This window comes from Nyctibius grandis, chromosome 16, assembly GCF_013368605.1.
Source record: "Nyctibius grandis isolate bNycGra1 chromosome 16, bNycGra1.pri, whole genome shotgun sequence".
Classification (NCBI taxonomy): domain Eukaryota; kingdom Metazoa; phylum Chordata; class Aves; order Nyctibiiformes; family Nyctibiidae; genus Nyctibius; species Nyctibius grandis.
In genome coordinates this window covers 7490293-7508554 of record NC_090673.1, presented here as the reverse complement: position 1 = coordinate 7508554, position 18262 = coordinate 7490293, and the positions used below count along the sequence as shown (strand labels likewise).

The window sequence follows — 18262 nt, the reverse complement described above, 5'->3', positions numbered from 1 at the left end:
TGTCTGGGACAATGTCTTTCATGCTATGTGCAATGAGCCAAGTGCACCAACAGCAAGAAAGAGCAATCCATACCAGCTACAGAACGAACAAAACTGGGCGGGTTTATGCTGCAGCCTACACCTACACCCCCCCAGGACCTCTGAACAGGGAGGAGAGAGAGATGTCTCCTATTAAGAGTAGGGAGAGTGATTAGAAATCAATCTTTAGCAAAATCAAAGTCTGTCTGGAGTCGTGTTAACGAATTCCCCTGACAGGTTTATGATGTTTAACAGAAAACAAAAGATGGTTGTATGCATGGCATAGCAGGTGAGACCTGAGGAGGACAGTCACACACCTGGGTTTATGTTCCCTAAGCTCACTCTAACCAGGAGAGAGTCTCCCTCCCTCCCCTGCACTAAGGGACATTTGGGCAATGAACCGCTCTCTCACCTGGGTACAGCAGTCTCCTGGAGTTGGGTGGTATTGAGATATCTCCATTGTTCTTCTGCTTGAGATGGCAGCACAAAACTCTGGCTGTAAATGCAACAGATGATCCCATGTGCGCTTCAGCTAATGGAAATACCCGGGGGGCTGTGGGTCCTTTGTGCCGAGCCTTCTCCCAGTGAGTCCCTTATGGGATTACTGCAGCAGCCAAGTAAGACAAATTACTATTAGCTGGACTAAGTGCTACAGAAAGATGATGAAAATGAATTAACTCCTACCCTCCTCTCTTCCGTGTTGGATTACGCTCTGCTCCTTTGGTGCAATTTCCCATAAGGGGAGAGGGAAACATACGACAGATATGAGGAATTTATTGCCATGTGGTTTCTGGTGTTGAAACACAGCACTGAAACCGTCCCCAATGCCTCCAGTCATGCTGCGAGATGAGGAAAGAGCCAGGGCCACATCCAGGTCTGGTGCCAGCACCTTTTCCCTGAATACAGTGGAGATGAGCTCCACCTCCGCTGTCCCTACGCCTGTAAGCCCACACCTGGATCTGCAACACTTACTGGGACGTGAATGACCGGGCAACAATCCCTTTTGGTTACGCAAGAGACTTGTTTTTAACACATTGGGCTTTTTCTCTTTGCCTGCCCTCAGTGTAATCCCCCACGGGAAGCACAGCCATCCCCAGCTCCAAGTTTTTATGTATTTCTCAAAGTTTGTTGGAATAAAACTGGAAAGCAAAGTGGAAGGCAGATTCACCCCTCCCCTGACGCTGGTCTAGATCTGGAGCTGTGCCACGGCTGCCACACCGGCTTCGCCAGCGTGCCCGGCTAGTCAGGAGCCCTGAACACGTAAGCCTGGTATAAAAAACAAATGTGTTAGCTGATAAAATATGAAACTCCCTTCCTCAACCAACGCACCCACAAAAGCTCTAATTTAGCTCTGAGATTCATCACTGAATATTACACCACTTTTGAGCCTTTTAAGGAAGCATCCCAGCATCTTCCCAAATTAATCGGGTAACTTTTTTTTTTCAGCCAGACGAAGTTAAAAATAACCAAGAGCCAGGTAGGTGTCAGTGAGAAGCTCTTGCAGGGAAAATCTTGCCCCAACACTGTAAGGAAGTAAGTCCTTGCCCATCTCCAGGCACTGAAATGCAGCAAAGCCACTTTCCCAGCAAACAAACACAAGGAAGCCCAAGGACAACGCTCCACATTAACGCCAGATAATTTTAGGGCTTCAGTTGCAGGCAGTCCATATTGCTAGCAAAATCCTAAGTAAGACTTGCACTATCTACCACAGCAGGCTTGACCCCATTTTCATGTGCAGAAGCAAAAAAAGCCCCTCATAATCCTACAGAACACAGAGCAAATAGCACGTTCCAGGACTACTTCAATACCACCCTATTAAAATACAAACATGTTCCTACAGTAGCTGAATGATTTTAAACCTTCACCATCTTTTCATTTCAGGTTTTAAGCACTTTGCCTGGCAACTGTCTGAAGGGCAAATCATTATTGAAATAGGAAGACAATTAATTTTCCTTTATTCTGGAAGAGAGGATTATTGGAATAAATAAAATAAGCAGCTTAGACAAGAGCACAATTCACAACTTATGAAAAACAGAGGACTTTTCTTCCTTTTTCTTTCCAAAGAAAGATTTTCTTGGATGGAGTTTGCAAGGCAAGTGCAGAAGTTCTGGAGTTAAATAACCTTGGACTGCTAACTCACAAATAACTCCCTATATGCCATCAACAGGAGCAAGGCTGTCATTTCAGACACTCTTAGAGCCACTTGTTTAATTAATTCAATATAGCAACTTAGATCACCCCAAAAAAAGATACAAAAGCTACTTCCCAATCTCATTTTGTACAGAGGTAAATCTGAAGCAGCCTCAGGTTAGATGCAGCCCTGGGAAAGGTGTCATGGGAGTAAGAGCAGCCACAGCACCAGGCACTGATCCCTGCTTTTTAGGGTCCCCTCCCCATCCAATGCTCTGCCCCCAGTAAATCCACATTGAGTCTGTTGAGATTAATTAATTTATCCGGATTTCGAGCACTGTAGAAGATACTGGAACCATTTCCAAAATCAAGCAAAGGAAGGTTACATGCTAATGCTTGCTGATGAATGCAAAGGAGAAGAGCGACTGTCTAATCAATGCCACTATTTGACACCAGGCTATAGCTCAGCATCATGATTAATGTGGCTAAAGGAGCATCTGATACACCGTGACATATGTGTATACCTACATATATGAATTAAGTTAAAGATAAGGCATTTAACTCCCAAACCTCAGTGGGAGATGTGAACAAAAAGAAAAGAAGAGCCCTCAAGTTCATATTAGCAAGAGATGAAGTTATTATTTACTGAGAAAATTTTGGGATACCTTGGTAGGAACTGTACAGTTATTTCTGAAGGACTCCTCTAACAAGCAGCGTGAGTTATAAAAATAGTATGGAAACTGTGGTTCAAGGTTGCTACAGCCTCGGAAAAGAAAGAGATAATTGATGGAGGCACAGATTCCCGGGAACACTAAGGACTGTAAAAGTACTGAGAAATCAAATTGATGATCTGGAAAATAAGATGAGATTAAGAATGATCAGGTTAGTGGGGGCTCCTGAAGGAGCAGAAGCAGGAGAAAGCAGGCTTTTAGTTTGCAGTGGATTATTAAGGAGGTTAGGGATGAATAATTTCTACTGTTCATATCGTGCCCTGGTGAGCCGTGTCCCCAGCCAGGCCAGTGACGTAGTGCCCCGCACCCCTCTCCGGGAAGGAGCTCGCTCGTGCATCAAGGAGCCCACGTGTTTAAGCCAGCTCATAAATCTGAGCCTGGTTCCAGGATCCAGCACTGTCTCCCTCCACCGCTGTGACACCAGAGGGAAGTGCATGGCTCAAAGCTTCTCCCTTTGCTTTCTCCAGCTCTACAAACTCCAGGTGCTCGGGCGCAGCCACCATCACAGCAGCTGCAGAAAGCACCACTAGAAAGAGCTCCTGCACGTACGGGCACCCCGGCCCTTCCCACAGGGAACAGCCATTTCTTCTGTTTGCTTCTCTAGCTGCATGTCGCTGTGGCAGCAAGTAGGTCACAGACTAGATGGCGCTTGAAGAATCACCTGCAGTTCATTTCCTCTTCTTTTCTTTTTTTTAATTTTTTTTTTTTTTCTTTTAGGAGTCACCAAGTCACTTCACCACCACCTTCAAAACCAGCCTCCTCCAGCACAGCCCCATCCATCCATCCCTCCCTCCCAGTCCTCTCCCCCTCCGACTGCCATGCTCACAGCCCTGGCTCCTGCAGTTCTGCTCTCTTGTTTAATTCCATCTCTCCCCTGCAAGTGGATGCAGGTCTTTACAGCAGGTTTTTTCTTCCATCTTCCCTTTCACCACAGACCATATTTTCCCAAGCATAGCGTACCACATTGTATTGCTTCTCTAACACTCAGAAGCCCAAACGTATGTCCCTCCACGCTGATCAATTCATTAAGCCTCAGCCACCACGGGAATGTAGCTATTCTACTAATTTCACAGCCAGGTTAAAAAAATGCAGCTCCTTCCCCTGTGCCCTTAACTTCACTTATTAATCCTCAGGGAGAAGGGGGGTAGGGAGTCCCCCTTTGCCAGCTGCTGCTTTCAGGCTTGCTCCGGTCCCCTCTCAAAGCAGAGCTCCACCAGCCTCCCAGGAGCACTGGGCTCCCATGGGGTCTTGCCGGGGACATGCCACAAGGTCCTTCCCTGCTTCACCCGGGATGTGCAGAAGACCTGGCAGCCCAGGCCTTGGGGCAGGGGGAGAGCGCTGCGAAAGGGCACGAAGCAAGGCTGCAGCAGCAAGAAGACAGTTCAGGGTGTCATGAAGCTGAAATGCAGCCAGAAGCTGGATTTCAAAATGGCCAGGAGGGCAGGAGATAAAACTCCTCCTCTAAAGTGAATCTTGGTAAGGCATGAAGGTGGAGAAACGCTGTGCGTTACAGAAAACACTTCCACACAACTTCACAGCAGAAAGAGGATTCATCACAGCAAATAATTACAAGGCTTATATCATAATGTCTGGTTTTAAAGTCATTGCCAATTGACTAAAGGTCGGCTGAAGCAGTTAGAAGGGAGAGAAGCAAAGACACCAGGCTTTGAAGTGGTCATTATTTGATTATTAAAGACTGGGACTTCAGTGCAACCCAGCACAGCAACTTTCTCCTCCCTGTGATCGCTGGGGTTGCGTAGGGTTTCATTAGATACACCTGTAAGATTCAGTTCCATTTTGTTCTTTCTGTTTTGAATACAGTCCTTGGCTGCTACAATACCAAAGAGGTGAGCAAGTCCCAAATTCAGGTTTCAGTTCCTTCACTGAACGAAGTTATGCTGATGGAGAAAGAGACAAAACGGGCCATCGGGGCAGAACTTTTCACAGAAACCTAAAGATGAGAACCTCTAAATTCAGGCAATGAATCCTCCTGAAAAGCCCAAGCTACCCATCTCAATAAAAGCATCCAGGAGTCCCCTGCGTGGCATTCCCTGCATGTACCATCCACGCTGACTCCTGGGACACGCGAGTTAAACACCCAGGGAAACGTTTTTGGGTGGGTGACACCTCTGCTCTCCCCAGATGACTCCAGCCCAAGCACTGGCTGTTGCCTCCCCGCCAACACCCCCGTTCCCTGCAGGCTGCTGCTCCTACAGCCAGCGCAGCCCAAGCAGACGGGCCCCGGCCCCTCAGCTGTGGTGTTCACAGCCTGCCTCGCACCAAACTGCACCCACTGCAGCGGGCTGGGAGCTGCCCGGGCTGAAGAACCAACCTCCACTCGGTCTGGCCGTACCAGAGGGCTGAGGGGCTCGCACGGGGAGCGAGGTGATCGCTCCATGGGAACACCCCAGCAGGCACCTGCAGAGCTCCGCGGGCAGCGCCCAAGAACACACCTGCAAAGTTTAAACCAAACAAATTAAATTTGGATGTAGCTATTTTTTCCTTTCAGACTTATCAGTTCCAGGGCTTGTTGGGGAGGAGCTGAACGTCTTCTGGGCAGAGAAGCATTCGTGGGCTGAGGCTCTCACAAAAGCTGCTCCGATCCCGAGGCACGAAGTCCCCAGGCCACCAAAGGCCTGGTAAGGCTGAAGCACTGTGCTCCATGCTAGGGGCTCTCCTCAGCCACTGAAAATAGCTCATTTCCCCCATTTTTCTCTAAAACAAGAAGAGAAGGAGGGCTTTACTCTTTGGCTTCCAGCCAAATAGTGTCACCTTCATCCTTGTGCTGAGCCTTTCCCCTGCTTTCTGGTGCCAGAGATGCCCGCCCTGGTACTGGAGACTGAAGCAAAAAGTTTAAAGTTGGTCCAAACCATTTTAGGGATAAATTTGATTCCCTTTCCTCATGAGGTTGCAATAAAGAATGAGATGATGGATCCAGGCTCCCTAAAGTCACCCACTTCAAAAGGGAAAGCCAGCCATGACCTGCACCAGGGGAAAGCCACGGACCAGCACCTCCTGCCAGCGTACAGACCAGTCCTGGTGCCACGGGACCTCTGGGTCCTGTACTGGCAAAGCAGCCCCTCATCGACACACTTTAGGTTTAGATGCATTTTTGTTACACCCTGATAATAGATTTTAAGGTTTACTTTAACTTTCTTACTTTTACCTTTGCTCTTCAAAAAAAACTATTTCCCAGTCCTTCAACCAAATGCACTTTAACCAGAATTCGATCATTTTCCTCTGAACTGAAAACCTCTTCTTGTGGTGACAAATACATCGCTGGCATAAGATAAAAATCTGAAATACAAAACACTCATCCACCACTGAGAAACATGCAACACCGCTGGATCCCGACAGAACCACGGTCCTCCAAAAGACAAGCCTTTGTTCTCATGATTTCCAAAACACTATTCTAAAAACAATATCCCTCCCTATCTAGATTGATATTGCTATATCTCTATCATTTTCCTTACACCCATCAAACCAAAGATATAATTAACGCATCCTCAATAGAAATAACAATGATTTTGAAACAGCAAGAAACAATCTATTTGCATTTGGTAGCTAATTATTCCCCCTACGCACACAACCATCAATGTTCCCTAAAACCATCCCCAGAACAGACAATCTGTGCTAGCCAGAGCTTCTGGAAAGGAGAGGAAAAGGAGGGACTAAGCAAAAAACCTCAACATTGGGGTGACAAAACTTTCCTCAAATACGCAGCATCTGGAGCTCAGCCAAGTCTGTACCAGAACTGCCCTTCGCAACTCACCCGACAGCAGTAGCATCCACCTGTGTGTAAGCTGACAGCTACCACAGGACAAATCTGGTGGGAGCCACTGACATTTGCAAAATTATTGAGTCATTACTCCCTTCGTCACACTACTCCAAGGAAATACAAAGCCTTTTTCCAATACACAGCATCGCAAACAGATTCTGCTGCCCTTGGACATAAATTTAACACCGGGTAACACCAGGACTACTGTCACAGACACAAACACATGAACTGTCAGTGGCACAGGCACAGTTGCATCTATTATTATTCACTCCTCAAAGGAGGAAGGGTGTGCCCTTCTTCCACTCTTACACAGTCCTGGAGACTTGCTGAGGAGTGATCTCTAACAACTCGAGCTCAAGGGGAGCGATTTATTCCAGATTAAGTACATAACACTCAGAACGATGCCCTTCCTCCCCACCGCCCGCCCCGAAGCCAGGCAAGTTTTGCTGACAGTTCACCTCCATTTCCTCATCATTCAGAAGGATTAGTAAGATGTTTTTAAGAGGCAAAGACACAAGCCGTGGTTAGTGAATACTGCCTCTCCCAGCTCAAGCACTGCGCTGAAGCAGCCTGAGAAAAATCAAGCCACCCAGGTATTTCTGCTTGATGCCCTGGAGCCCCCAGGTTGGCCCTCCATCGCTTGTGCTCTAAGTAGTCAGAGGAAGCTGATACAAAGCTTCAAGGGTGGCAAATCACATCCTCCTTCGCCCACGCTTTCTGAAGGCGAGTAGATAAAATGCTGTGCACTCACTAGGAACTAACAGAGGTTTTCCTTCCTCCAGGATGCACCCGCAAAGCAGCGACGGGGAAGGAAGGAGCTCAGCTTCACCTTGACGCAATCCGTGTGCCTGCAACACTTACCTTGCTGGCAAGGCATTCTCTCCTCAACATGCAAAAAGTGATCATCCGTTAAAGCAAAGCCAAAATATCTCAAACATTTTTTTTCCCCCCCATCTGACACAGGTTTGCAGCTCCTCAGGCGTGGCAAGGAGGGGGAGCAAAATAAAAAAAATACTATTATTCTGTAGGCAATCAAATCTAATCCCTTTACACATTTTCCTTCCAACACAAGCATGATATATCAAGTCCCACTGGGTTCTGATCACGACTAAACAGGACTAGGTGTTTTCAGCTCCCTTCTGCCAACACAGCTCAACGTGCAGCAGGCCTCACCTCGTATAATCATTTAACTCAACACAAAGTCGCCCTGGTGCTCTACCCCTGCTCTAGAAAGTCAGCCCGTGCCTCAGTATGGCCTTGCACGGAAATAGGATTGCTTTGGCCTGGAGGAAAAAAAGAAACCACAACATGAAGGTCACCCATAAAATCATTACACAGATCCCTCTTCCCCAGCTCTTAGAGAAAAACCTTTATCAAACCCTCAACCTTAAAGTAGAAACCCAAAAAGATATGTACATTAATCCCATATACCTCCGTCAATTTTTTTCCTCGTGTCTTTAGAGCAGTTGTTTACTGCAGCCAACTGCAGAGAAATTACAGTAGCTTAACTCTCCAACTCCCTCTAAAGGATTAATCTTCCAGTGAGCATGCTCACGCGAGATCTTTTTTCAGCAGTTGCATCCATTTCATGAAATGAGGGCTGCTGCAGACATGAGGAAATGCCATTTCAGGACTACAGGCAAAGTTAAACAGCCCCCAAAATAAGGGCTGATGCCTGCCTAGAGCTCTAGGAAGGATCTCTGCCCAACCCTCCACCTCCAACGAGGTTAAAAGATTTCACGTTCATGTGCCCTTTCAGGAAGGGGGGGGGCTAGTCGTTTCCCTGCGACACACGTTTTAAATGTCTGATCTTGGCTTTTCTCTACAAGCTGGTGGACAGTTCATCCACCGAATCTGAAGTCAAAAATAGCTGCTTCTCACCGGCAGATTTTTGTTTTGTATCACTTGTTGGCTCGTCTTTGCTTTTACAAAAAATCATGAAGATAATTTGGGGTGCAGGAGGGGGAGGGGGAACGTTCAAATAAAAAGGAACAGCTTTAAAAATCTAGTTCTCAACTCTGCAGCACAGTAGATAACAGATCCTGAGACACATTTAACTCCACAGATTAAGGACCCATGCAAATGAGGATTTGCTAGTAGACAACAAATCCAGTATCTAAACAAGGCTGTTCAAGTAACCTTGTCCATTCTCTCCTAGACCACTGTGGATTAAACTGTTCTATATGAGGTATTTCTCCCTCACCCCAAATGTTGCACCTTGAATCAGAGCTTTCCTGGTGAAAATAAAGCTCCAAAATTAAGGACAAATATTTATATTTTAGAAATAGATTCTTCCATTTCCATTTTCCCATATTACCAGGGTACTGCTGTTCCCCTTCCCATTTACCTATTTTATGTCCTGTTGCTTAATTGCTCTGTGTAGCTGATCAAGATCCAAGCCTCCCCCTCCCCCACGAAAGGCTCTTATTTCAAGTTTTAAACCCTGCTCAAGTCCAGGACCCGCAGAGACCAGACTGCAACCCCTCAGCGCTGGGGAAAATCCGGAGTGGGCTACAGCCAAAGGTGTGAGATGATTGATTCACAAATCCAGTCGCCAGACTTCACCCCAGCCATTACACACATCTAAACATTTTTTTTTAAAAAAAAAAAAAACCTTTGATGCCATGAAGTCCCTTTTATGTTGTAAGCCCTACACGTGAATCCACAAAAAAGGCAACATGTCATGATAGTGTTAAAGAAGGGCTATGTCTGCTTTTTAAAATGAACGCTCACCATAGCGACAGTCTCCGTAAGGAATGATAAAACGTATGGTGACACTGGATATTTTGTTCTGTTGTCACCTAAATAGAATCACCCACAGAAACGAAATCTCTGTTACCATGCATTAAAATAGACGCTTTGTTTTATTTATAAAGCATCCAAACTGGTTGGTTTGGATGTGTCATAGCACAGGCTGTTCATCCACCCCTCCCTGCTCTATCCTTTGGGGACTTAATGAATGATGCCTGCGCTCATCCTGCCCTCGCCTCCCACTGATCTCAGGTGGTGCTGAGACTGCTCCAACTCCTCGGTGGAAGGTTTGGAGTGAGGGTGGGATCTGTCCCTGAAAATCCCTGCAAAGAAAAAGCCCAGACTTTAAAGCAAGCACATGTGAAAGCCTCGATGCAGGAAGATGATGTCCTGCACTTCCTCCTCCACTGCAGGATTACACCCAGTCACGAAGCTGGGATATCAGATATGGAGTTATCCTGCCCTGTCATTCCCAATTTGGAAACCAGTCATACTCCCTGAGAGTTTAAACTTTGAAGATTGACTGCTATTGATTCTTCCTCAAGCAAACAGCCCAAGCTGGCAATCAGTCAATAATAAGCAATTACTCGACAGTCTCTTATCTCCAGATGCCAGCCCAGACAGCTCGATTCATAGAGGCAGCAGGTCAATAAATCAAAGCTGTTCTCAAATTTTAAAATGTCATCCTTTAAAAACCCACCCAGCCTTCACCCTGGCTGAAAAAGCAGCCAGGACAGAGGGATTCCTGCAGAACAGTATGGTGGCATATTACTAATTTACCTAACAGGAGATAGTATGTGATGTGGTGAAATCCACCTGCCCCTCCTCATTTGTCACGAGTAGCATGAGAGTTGCAGCTGGATGAAGATGATGAGAGAGAGAGGAGGAAGAAAAACCCTTCTCCTTCAAACAGTTACTTGTAGGGAAGAAGCAGAGCAGGGCAGCCTGCCTTAAACACTCACCATTCCTGGCTGGCTCACTTTGACCCACCTCACTGTTCACCAGGAGCCTCAGAAACACCAACAAAAGGGTGTTTAACACCACCGTGACAGCGAATTGATGGCACCTTTCTAATAACCCTGCTGTGACCTCTATACCCTGGGTACACAATTAATCATTTCATCCTAGGAAATGCACTTCTGTGCTCTTTCATGGACTAAACACAATTCAAGTACATGAGCCAAAGGCTCCTCTTGTGCATCTCCGTGTGACCCAGAGGCGATGCTGTTAAATCTAGTGGTGCCAACATAGTGCAACAGAGAAGAAAATCAGCCTTGCCGGAAACTCATGTAGACATTTTGTGCTCTCAGTGCAGACTCCCTTTAAAGACTCATTTGTATGAAAGGAGCTAAGAGTTGCCTATATAATTTGCAGGAGACCATGCAGCTGCAATGCAAGCCTAGTGCAATGGCAACCTTCTGTCTAGTACTGCAGAACCTAGAAACTCTGGTACCTTCACTGTTTATCCATGGGTTCTTGCATAAGTCATGGAAACAGCCTAAAAGCACCAAAAGAACAGAACAATAGTAATACTTCATAAATAATTCTGCTTCTGCTGCTAGAGAAGGTACGTGGCCTACAGGATGCTGTATCCTCCACATCAGGTGTTAACCACTGGCACAGAAGGAGGTAAACAAGGTACCAACAAGCTGCACAAGCACAGTAAATCCAAGACCGTTGGAGCCCATGAAGCCTTCTGCTCATGCTGCAGAGGTGTCCCAGATTCATCAAGCTTGAGGGAGCTCCACCACCATACTGCAGTGTAGCTGTGACCCCATCTAGGCAGGCTACCAGGGGTCTACACAATGCCAAGTACATAAAAGAGAAGAAGGAGGCAACGTCCTACCAGCAGCTCCCAAAGAACAGAGCACACAGGCTTCTTGCTTTGTTTGACATGACCACTGCTCCCAGGAAGGAAAGTATTTGTATAATGATGACCAAATCTTGCAGATCGAGCATCTCTAATCACAGTAGCTTTAAAAAAAAAATACTGAGCCCAATATCTAAACAAAAAGGGGTGACCCACTGGAAGCAGGATCGACCCCATGGCTGGTACTCACTCTTCACAATCCTTTTGCCACCAAACGCAGCCATCTGAGGACGTGGTCTAAATGTCCTCAGTCTTCAACACCTTTCAGAAGTCTGGGAGAGAAGGTCAGGTGAAAGGCAGCAGATACTGAATTACTTCAACTGTACTCGCCAGTTGGGTCAGACTTCTTGTGGAGGAGCCTACTGAGGTTTTCACCTCTAGCTAGACACAGCACACTTGGTTCTTCGTTTCATCAGTGGCTGGGACAGCAGGAAGCTGGGGGAACGTACGCCCAAAATGCGAAAAGCATTTCTTCTCTTCTTACCCACAGAGCACCTACAGGTGGCTTTTACACTGTCAGTCTAGTCTGCAACATCGAGGCAAAGCATGGAAGAGCACTCAGGAAAAAAAAAAAGTGTTAACACATAATACTGTATCACTATCACCATTTATAGTAAAGCCACAAAATGCCAAACCAGCTGACAGGATCCCACAAACCGCACTGCAGAGCAACAGCGGGCTCCTGAGTTTTGCAGCCTACCAGAATTATTTTCACACAGTACCTGCATTTTTCTGCTATAAAATACGGTGCCCTTTTCTCTCCCCCTCCAAACGCAGAGATGAACGGCCGGTCAGCGCATCCACGCTGTAAGGACAGTCTGTGGCAGCACAGCTCTAAAGAGGAGCCTGCAAAACTGCTGGAGTTGCTGACCACTGAAATAGTTATTTACCTCCCCACAAAGAGCAACCGTGCTGCCTGCTATCGGCCTGGCTTCCATGGGTACACGGCCTCGGTCTAACCTGTGCTGTCATACTCCGCAGAAGGAAAATACAGCAATATTACAAACCATAAATGCAGCAGTAACACAAGACTATTTCTCATCTTTTACGATGAAAACAATGCCAGTGGCAAGACAATGAGATATCACAACCTGCCATTCATCCGTCCTGTCTCAAGGCGTGACCATTTCGTACAAAAGCTGGGGATCACCTGTTGTGCTCTGCTTCCTTCTAACCGTAGCGTTGTGTTAGCACCAGGATCCCGCTGCTTTGGGTCTGAAAGTGTTGCTAGAGCAACAAATGCTAGAAACTAGAGCAGAGAACAAAAGGGCTCCACAGCCCCACCGAGGATGTTATCAAGGAGAGAGCAAGAATGTAAAATGGGACCAAGAGACCTCCCTTAGAGAAGGGAAATGCCATCTCCCATACTTTTGGTGGCAAGAATGATAATTTAGCAAGTCCCTTACCTCAGTAAGAAATTACAGCAGCTCAGCCCCATGTCTACTTCTTATCAGAAGCCCTGTGACTGACCAAGGCATTGCTCCTCTTCATGATCCATTATTTCATGCCTGGCACGAACATGCCATTGCACCCTGAGACCTCACGGCTGACTTTGGTGCAGAGAGGCAGGAATTAGGGGACACACTTTTCCATAAAGGCAAAGTAAATCCCTGCTTGCATGTCTAGCAAGTTGCCTTTGCAGCAGGAGACATGGTTAGAGTACTTCTCAATGGACAAATTCAATTTAGGTTAAATTCCAGAAGTTCACTGAGCAGGGTACTCAAAATTAGTCTCTTAATGGGATCTCACTGCACCTTTCAGGGCTTATCAGAGTGGCTCACGTGGTTCCAATGAATATGGATGCTTTAGAAAACAATCCTCAAAGCAGGCTGATTCAGGGACTTTCCTTTGTCCCTTCTAGCACCTTCAGCATGGAGACACTACACCAAAGATGTGTGCACAGTGGCCTAATTGCAAATATTACCCACTGCAGTGTGGGGAGGGGAAGGATAGCAAACAGCAGGCTTGTGTGTGACTGCAACCCACTGTCAGAATGCATCGATGGTGGTTTGTGTTTGCTGCACCACACTGTCTGCAGCACCAGTTTCAATACTGGAGAACTTTGGAAGAGCTCAGAAGATCCTCATACTTTACACGCACATGGATTCGTTTTGCCCCACACTGGTTGCAAGAATCTGACTGATTTGTCTTCAAGATAAACAAACACTGTTTAAGGGGGTGCTTTTTCATTTAGCAAAACTGTCCCTCTGCACCTGGTCTTGCCATCACCTACACCAGTGGCTTGCAACCTTGAGTCTGCCAACTACTTCCAGAAGGCTCTGAGAGGTAGCTAAGAAAAGCAAGGCTCTTGCAGTAGTCATATTTGCTATAGAGACATCTACACCCTACTGGCATGGGATTAAAAGCCACCCAGACAACCTAAGCAGAAGTATCAGAGAGGAACTCCTGGAGGCATCTGGCTGTAAGTATGAAAGCCAAAAAAAGAAAAAAAAATTTTTCAAAGCTTAAGCAAATGGTTTAGTGAAGCTGACAAAGACAAAAATTCTCATGGTGGCTTATGAAAATGAGTGTGATGGCTAGCAAAGGCAGTACCAGCTTCAGGGAAGTAAGGCTCAAAGCCTGGCTCTGAGCTGGCCTCACCTCTGGCTTGTAACACCTGTACAGGTTACAAACCAAGCACCAAAGAGGATGAACATTATTTATCCACCCTCTGGATTAAAATTTAAAGGTGGAGAAGTTACAGGAACTGCTGAGGATCACAGCACTGAGACAGCCTTGCCCTGGGAACAGATGGCCAAGCCCCATGCTCTCAAGCCTGCCGTAACGCACGGCGAGAATCCAGACCTCAGGAAAACTGAAGGGTTTTGCTGCAACTTGATCCAAAGGCCCTGACGGCAGAAGAGTGTGACTGTGGCCTTCCGAAGTGGCTAGGTATCAATGCTCAGATGTCTCCCGGTGTGCCTGCTCACAGTTCCGGGAGAACCACTGCCTCCTCCACACTCTGAGCCTTCCTCTCTTTCGCTCAACAACATACATTTCATACGGCGTGCAAAGCAAATGAGTAGTGGGACGTGGTCCAGCCTCACCTCGACTGGCATCTACATTCCAGCTTTTCGTCTGTGTGTTTCCAAAATAGCTTGTTCACCATTTGACACATTAAAAAAAAAAAAAAAAGAAAACCCCAAACACAGAGAAATACAAGCACATGGAATGACAAACACTGAAAGGGCATCATGTAAAAAAAAGTAAATTAATTCAAGGATCTGATTACTGTTCATCCACAATTTTTGTGTCTTTTTAGCTATCCCTGATAGAGGCATCCTTTACAGCATGATAGTTCTGTTGAGACAATTCAAAGCGTATTCAAAGTTATACCAACATAAACACGCTTCTACCAACATGACTTTGGTCAACACGCTTACATGACGTGCAGCACAGGCACATTTACACCAGCGTAAGTGTGCTTATATCGGCATGGCTAAGCCCTGTGTCTTCACACGAATTAGCCATACCAACACAGAAGTTCTAACTCTAACTGTCTCTTGATTGGGATTCGTAGAGATTCAGTCTGTATGTGCTAAGAGCTGTATGCAAATGAACTCTCACGGTACAGTCTTAATTAATAGTCATAACTTTCATCATGCAAAGGAACTGCCATGATCATCCTGTCAACAGTTATTTCTACAAATCCAATGGTTCACAGCTGAAAACCTGCAACTGCTCTCCAAAACATGCCACCATCTCCTGCTTCCTGGCTTCTCCGCTCTGCTGAGGAGGGCTGGGAGGAACACACCTCTGCAGGAGCGCCTGGCCAAGAGGTCTGTATGCCATGGTGGTAGCTTGCTTCACTCAGGAGGGCTTGTTTTGCCAGCAAAACTGCACCCCCACTCAACCAGTACAAGACACCTGCACAGCCTTACCCAGGAAGCACTCCTAGATGGAGGCATGGCCCAACACCTACCCACACATCTAGGGCTTAGATGTGCAACCCCATATCCCAGGCGCAGCCAGCATCCGAGCCATTCTGATGAACAGCTCTCCCTGTAACACTGAATACTATGGCATGTTAGTAATTATTACTCAGATGCATAAATGTTTGCAAGATCAAAACCTACCTGTCTAGCTGCGTTATGCAATTACAGAGCAGAGCACCCAGCAGCACAGAGCTACGCTCCTCTTCTGCCTGATTTGGATCTGCAACGTACCATTACAAGAGGCACCACGGGCTCATTCCCACATCAAGTTGTGTTCATATAAATAATCTATGCCACAGGTAGACCACTTGGCACATTCATGGGGGGCTGTCGGGACAGGAAAGGGTTTTTATCTGATTTTGGGCACCACATCCCTGGAGAAGCTGATGCTGTCACATAAGCACTGGATCTAGTAGAAAAGAGAGATTTTAACTACTCCTCCCATATGCTGCCCAGCCCAGAAGGCAGCAACGCGACACAGCATTCTTGTGTCAAGAGAGACAGACGTGCTTAATGCCAGAGCGCAGCTGCTGAGTTAAGGGGAGGAGACACATCACCGACATAATGGCAGCGTCTGCATGAAGATTAGCTCCAAAACTAAGCTCAGGGAAACAGGCCCTGAATTCACGCGGAGCATAACAAAAAATTTGATTCAAGTATTCCTGTAGAAAGAAATGGGGAAATGACTGTATTCTTGGAAATTCATTTGCAGAGGTGGCCTGTGTCTAACAATGCCCGGACAACAATGCTGAAAGAGCAATCTGCTGAGACACACGCGGCTGAAAACCCAGGGAACTGGTAATGACGTCTGGCAGAGGCAGGAAACCCTTTTTCCTCCTGCCTTTACTCCTCTGGTGATGTAACACGCAGGGATATTTACAGTTAACAGAAACTGTACCCTGCATTGGCCAAACCTTCACAAAGCTCTGATAATGCAATGAAAAAACAATACTGGTTGATTTTCCTTCCATGCAATTTAACTTCTAGTACTCGATATAACACACTCCTTCCCACTCTTGTGCCCAGAGCCAAACAAAGCGGATCCACTGCAGAGTGAGGTTTAAGCAGGATTTAAGATATGCCTTGAACTTCCGATGGCAGTCCACGAAGGAGCGGATCCTACCCGGGCTGAGCAAGAGACTGTAACCACATGGCTTGGTCACGCACAGAATAAAAGCAAGCATTGTGAATTCAGGCCAAAATATTAAGGGCTTTTTCTCATTCAAAAAAATAAAACGGCTGAATCGACCAAGTTTTCCCAGTGCTTTTGCAAGGTCAGATGCAGCTGCAGCCAGACAGGGAGGAACCTGCACCAGCGATGGGCTGCGTGGCCGTGACAGCCCTCGGCAAAGGATGCTGCTGGGGGGGCTCCAGCCCTTTTAGACCCCTCTCTGCTTTCCCCCCACTTACCTGCACTGTGAAACTAGGCCTGACCCTCCAGCTGCAACCCCTACGCTCTCTGAAAACCGTGTCAAAAAAACAGATGGAAGTAAACAGACAGGAAAGTTTGCCAAAGTGACGCTTTTCTACACAATGTTTTGCTTTAGAGAAGTCAGTGACAGGTCATCAAAGTGGATCTGTTTTTTAAAAGTTGATCTTTCCTAGCAAGGGGCACAGAATGGCCGTACAGTAGATGCCATAATTACAAAGGTTTGTTAATAACTGCATAGGCTGGAATAGGATACATTAGCCTAATTTAAGAATGGAATAGGAGAAAATTAGAAAGATTACAGATAACATTTTCAAGAGAGAGTCCAATGTTGCTATCAGAAGCCCAAAGAAGAGGTGCTGGACATTTGGAGTCATACTGGCTTTGATCACAAACACTTCATACGTTACAAAGTGCTTCTAAAAGAAGTTTACTATTTCACTTAATTAGGTCCACCCATAATCTCAAGGAATGAAGCCAGAAACCAGAGCACAGAAACCAGAGCATATAAAATAGCAAACATTTTGACCTGTGTAACTTGCCATCTCTCACCTAAAGAGGACAACCTGAACGTTTCAAATTGTGCACTTCTACAACACTTCCAGTTAAAGACTTCTAACACCAAGTCAAGCCTTATAACTGTAAAAATACTATCTCTGTTTTACCGATGGGAAAAGCATCACAGGGAGCAACACATCAACCAACCTGTCCCAGGGACAAAGCCTGGAGAGCAGCAGAGGCTGGAGAACCCAGCCATGGTGTTCAACCAGGACAACTCAAGAGCAGGAGCCCCTGCGCATCCCCGGGGAAACTACCAGCACAAAAGGGACCGAGGGATGTGTCAGGAGGAAGAGGCCACCTCGCAGACCTCACAAGAAAGCAAGCCATACAGATCCACACACCTGATCTCAGCAGACTCAAGGGACTTCCAAACACACAGATCCCAAACTGATCCGAAATAGCAAATTCAGAGATGACAACGCAGCCCTTCCCCTGCAGATACGCTGGTGCCGGCAGCGCAGGGCTGCGCCTTTAAGGCACGCAGGCTGCTGACAGCAAGGACACAGACAAAGCACCACGATGTCTATGCCAGGCCAATTAGCAGAATTTCAATTCATTGGCATTTAACAAGACTACCAAGTCATCTTGGGCACAGTGGCTTTTCAGCAGGGACAAATTCTAAATCTCATAATCAGACTCCACCAACCAGCCTTGCTTGGACAGTTCTTTAACTTTGTTTAGATCGCTGACCGCCCCGTTGCTCGTGTACACTGCAAGCAGTCTGCTTGCACTGGAGCTGATGGCAAATCCCTCCTCAATTTCTGTGTTTTTGGATCAGGTCCCAAGACTCTTTTTAATGTAATACTCTACTCTAGTCTATGTAATCTTCTGTCTTATGGAGGGTCAATGCTGTAAACTCTCCTTGCACTTAAGTCCTATTATCTGTCTGCACTAATTCTGCACACAGGGCATTTGCAGGTCCTTAGCTCTCTGCTCATAGAGCTCCACGTTCACCAGCCCCCCTCAGCCATGAAGCCAGGCATCTGCTGAGTAAGAGGGGGAAAAAGAAAACCCAGAGATTTACCTTACTTCAATATTCAACTGCAGAGTCAGTTTTTC

General features: G+C 46.5%; 1 protein-coding gene across 8 annotated transcripts in view; it reads right to left on the bottom strand.

Moving 5' to 3' along the window:
* Positions 1-18262, bottom strand: part of EHMT1 (euchromatic histone lysine methyltransferase 1) — a 121670-nt gene that overhangs the window by 93214 nt on the left and 10194 nt on the right. Inside the window, exon 1 of one of the 8 annotated variants that reach the window (XM_068413944.1) lies at positions 8089-8138. The exons of the other annotated variants lie outside the window; for them this stretch is intronic. The gene's annotated coding sequence lies outside the window, so the exon portion shown is untranslated. Of the gene's footprint in view, positions 1-8088; positions 8139-18262 lie in introns of those variants that run through there. 8 annotated transcript variants of the gene reach the window in all.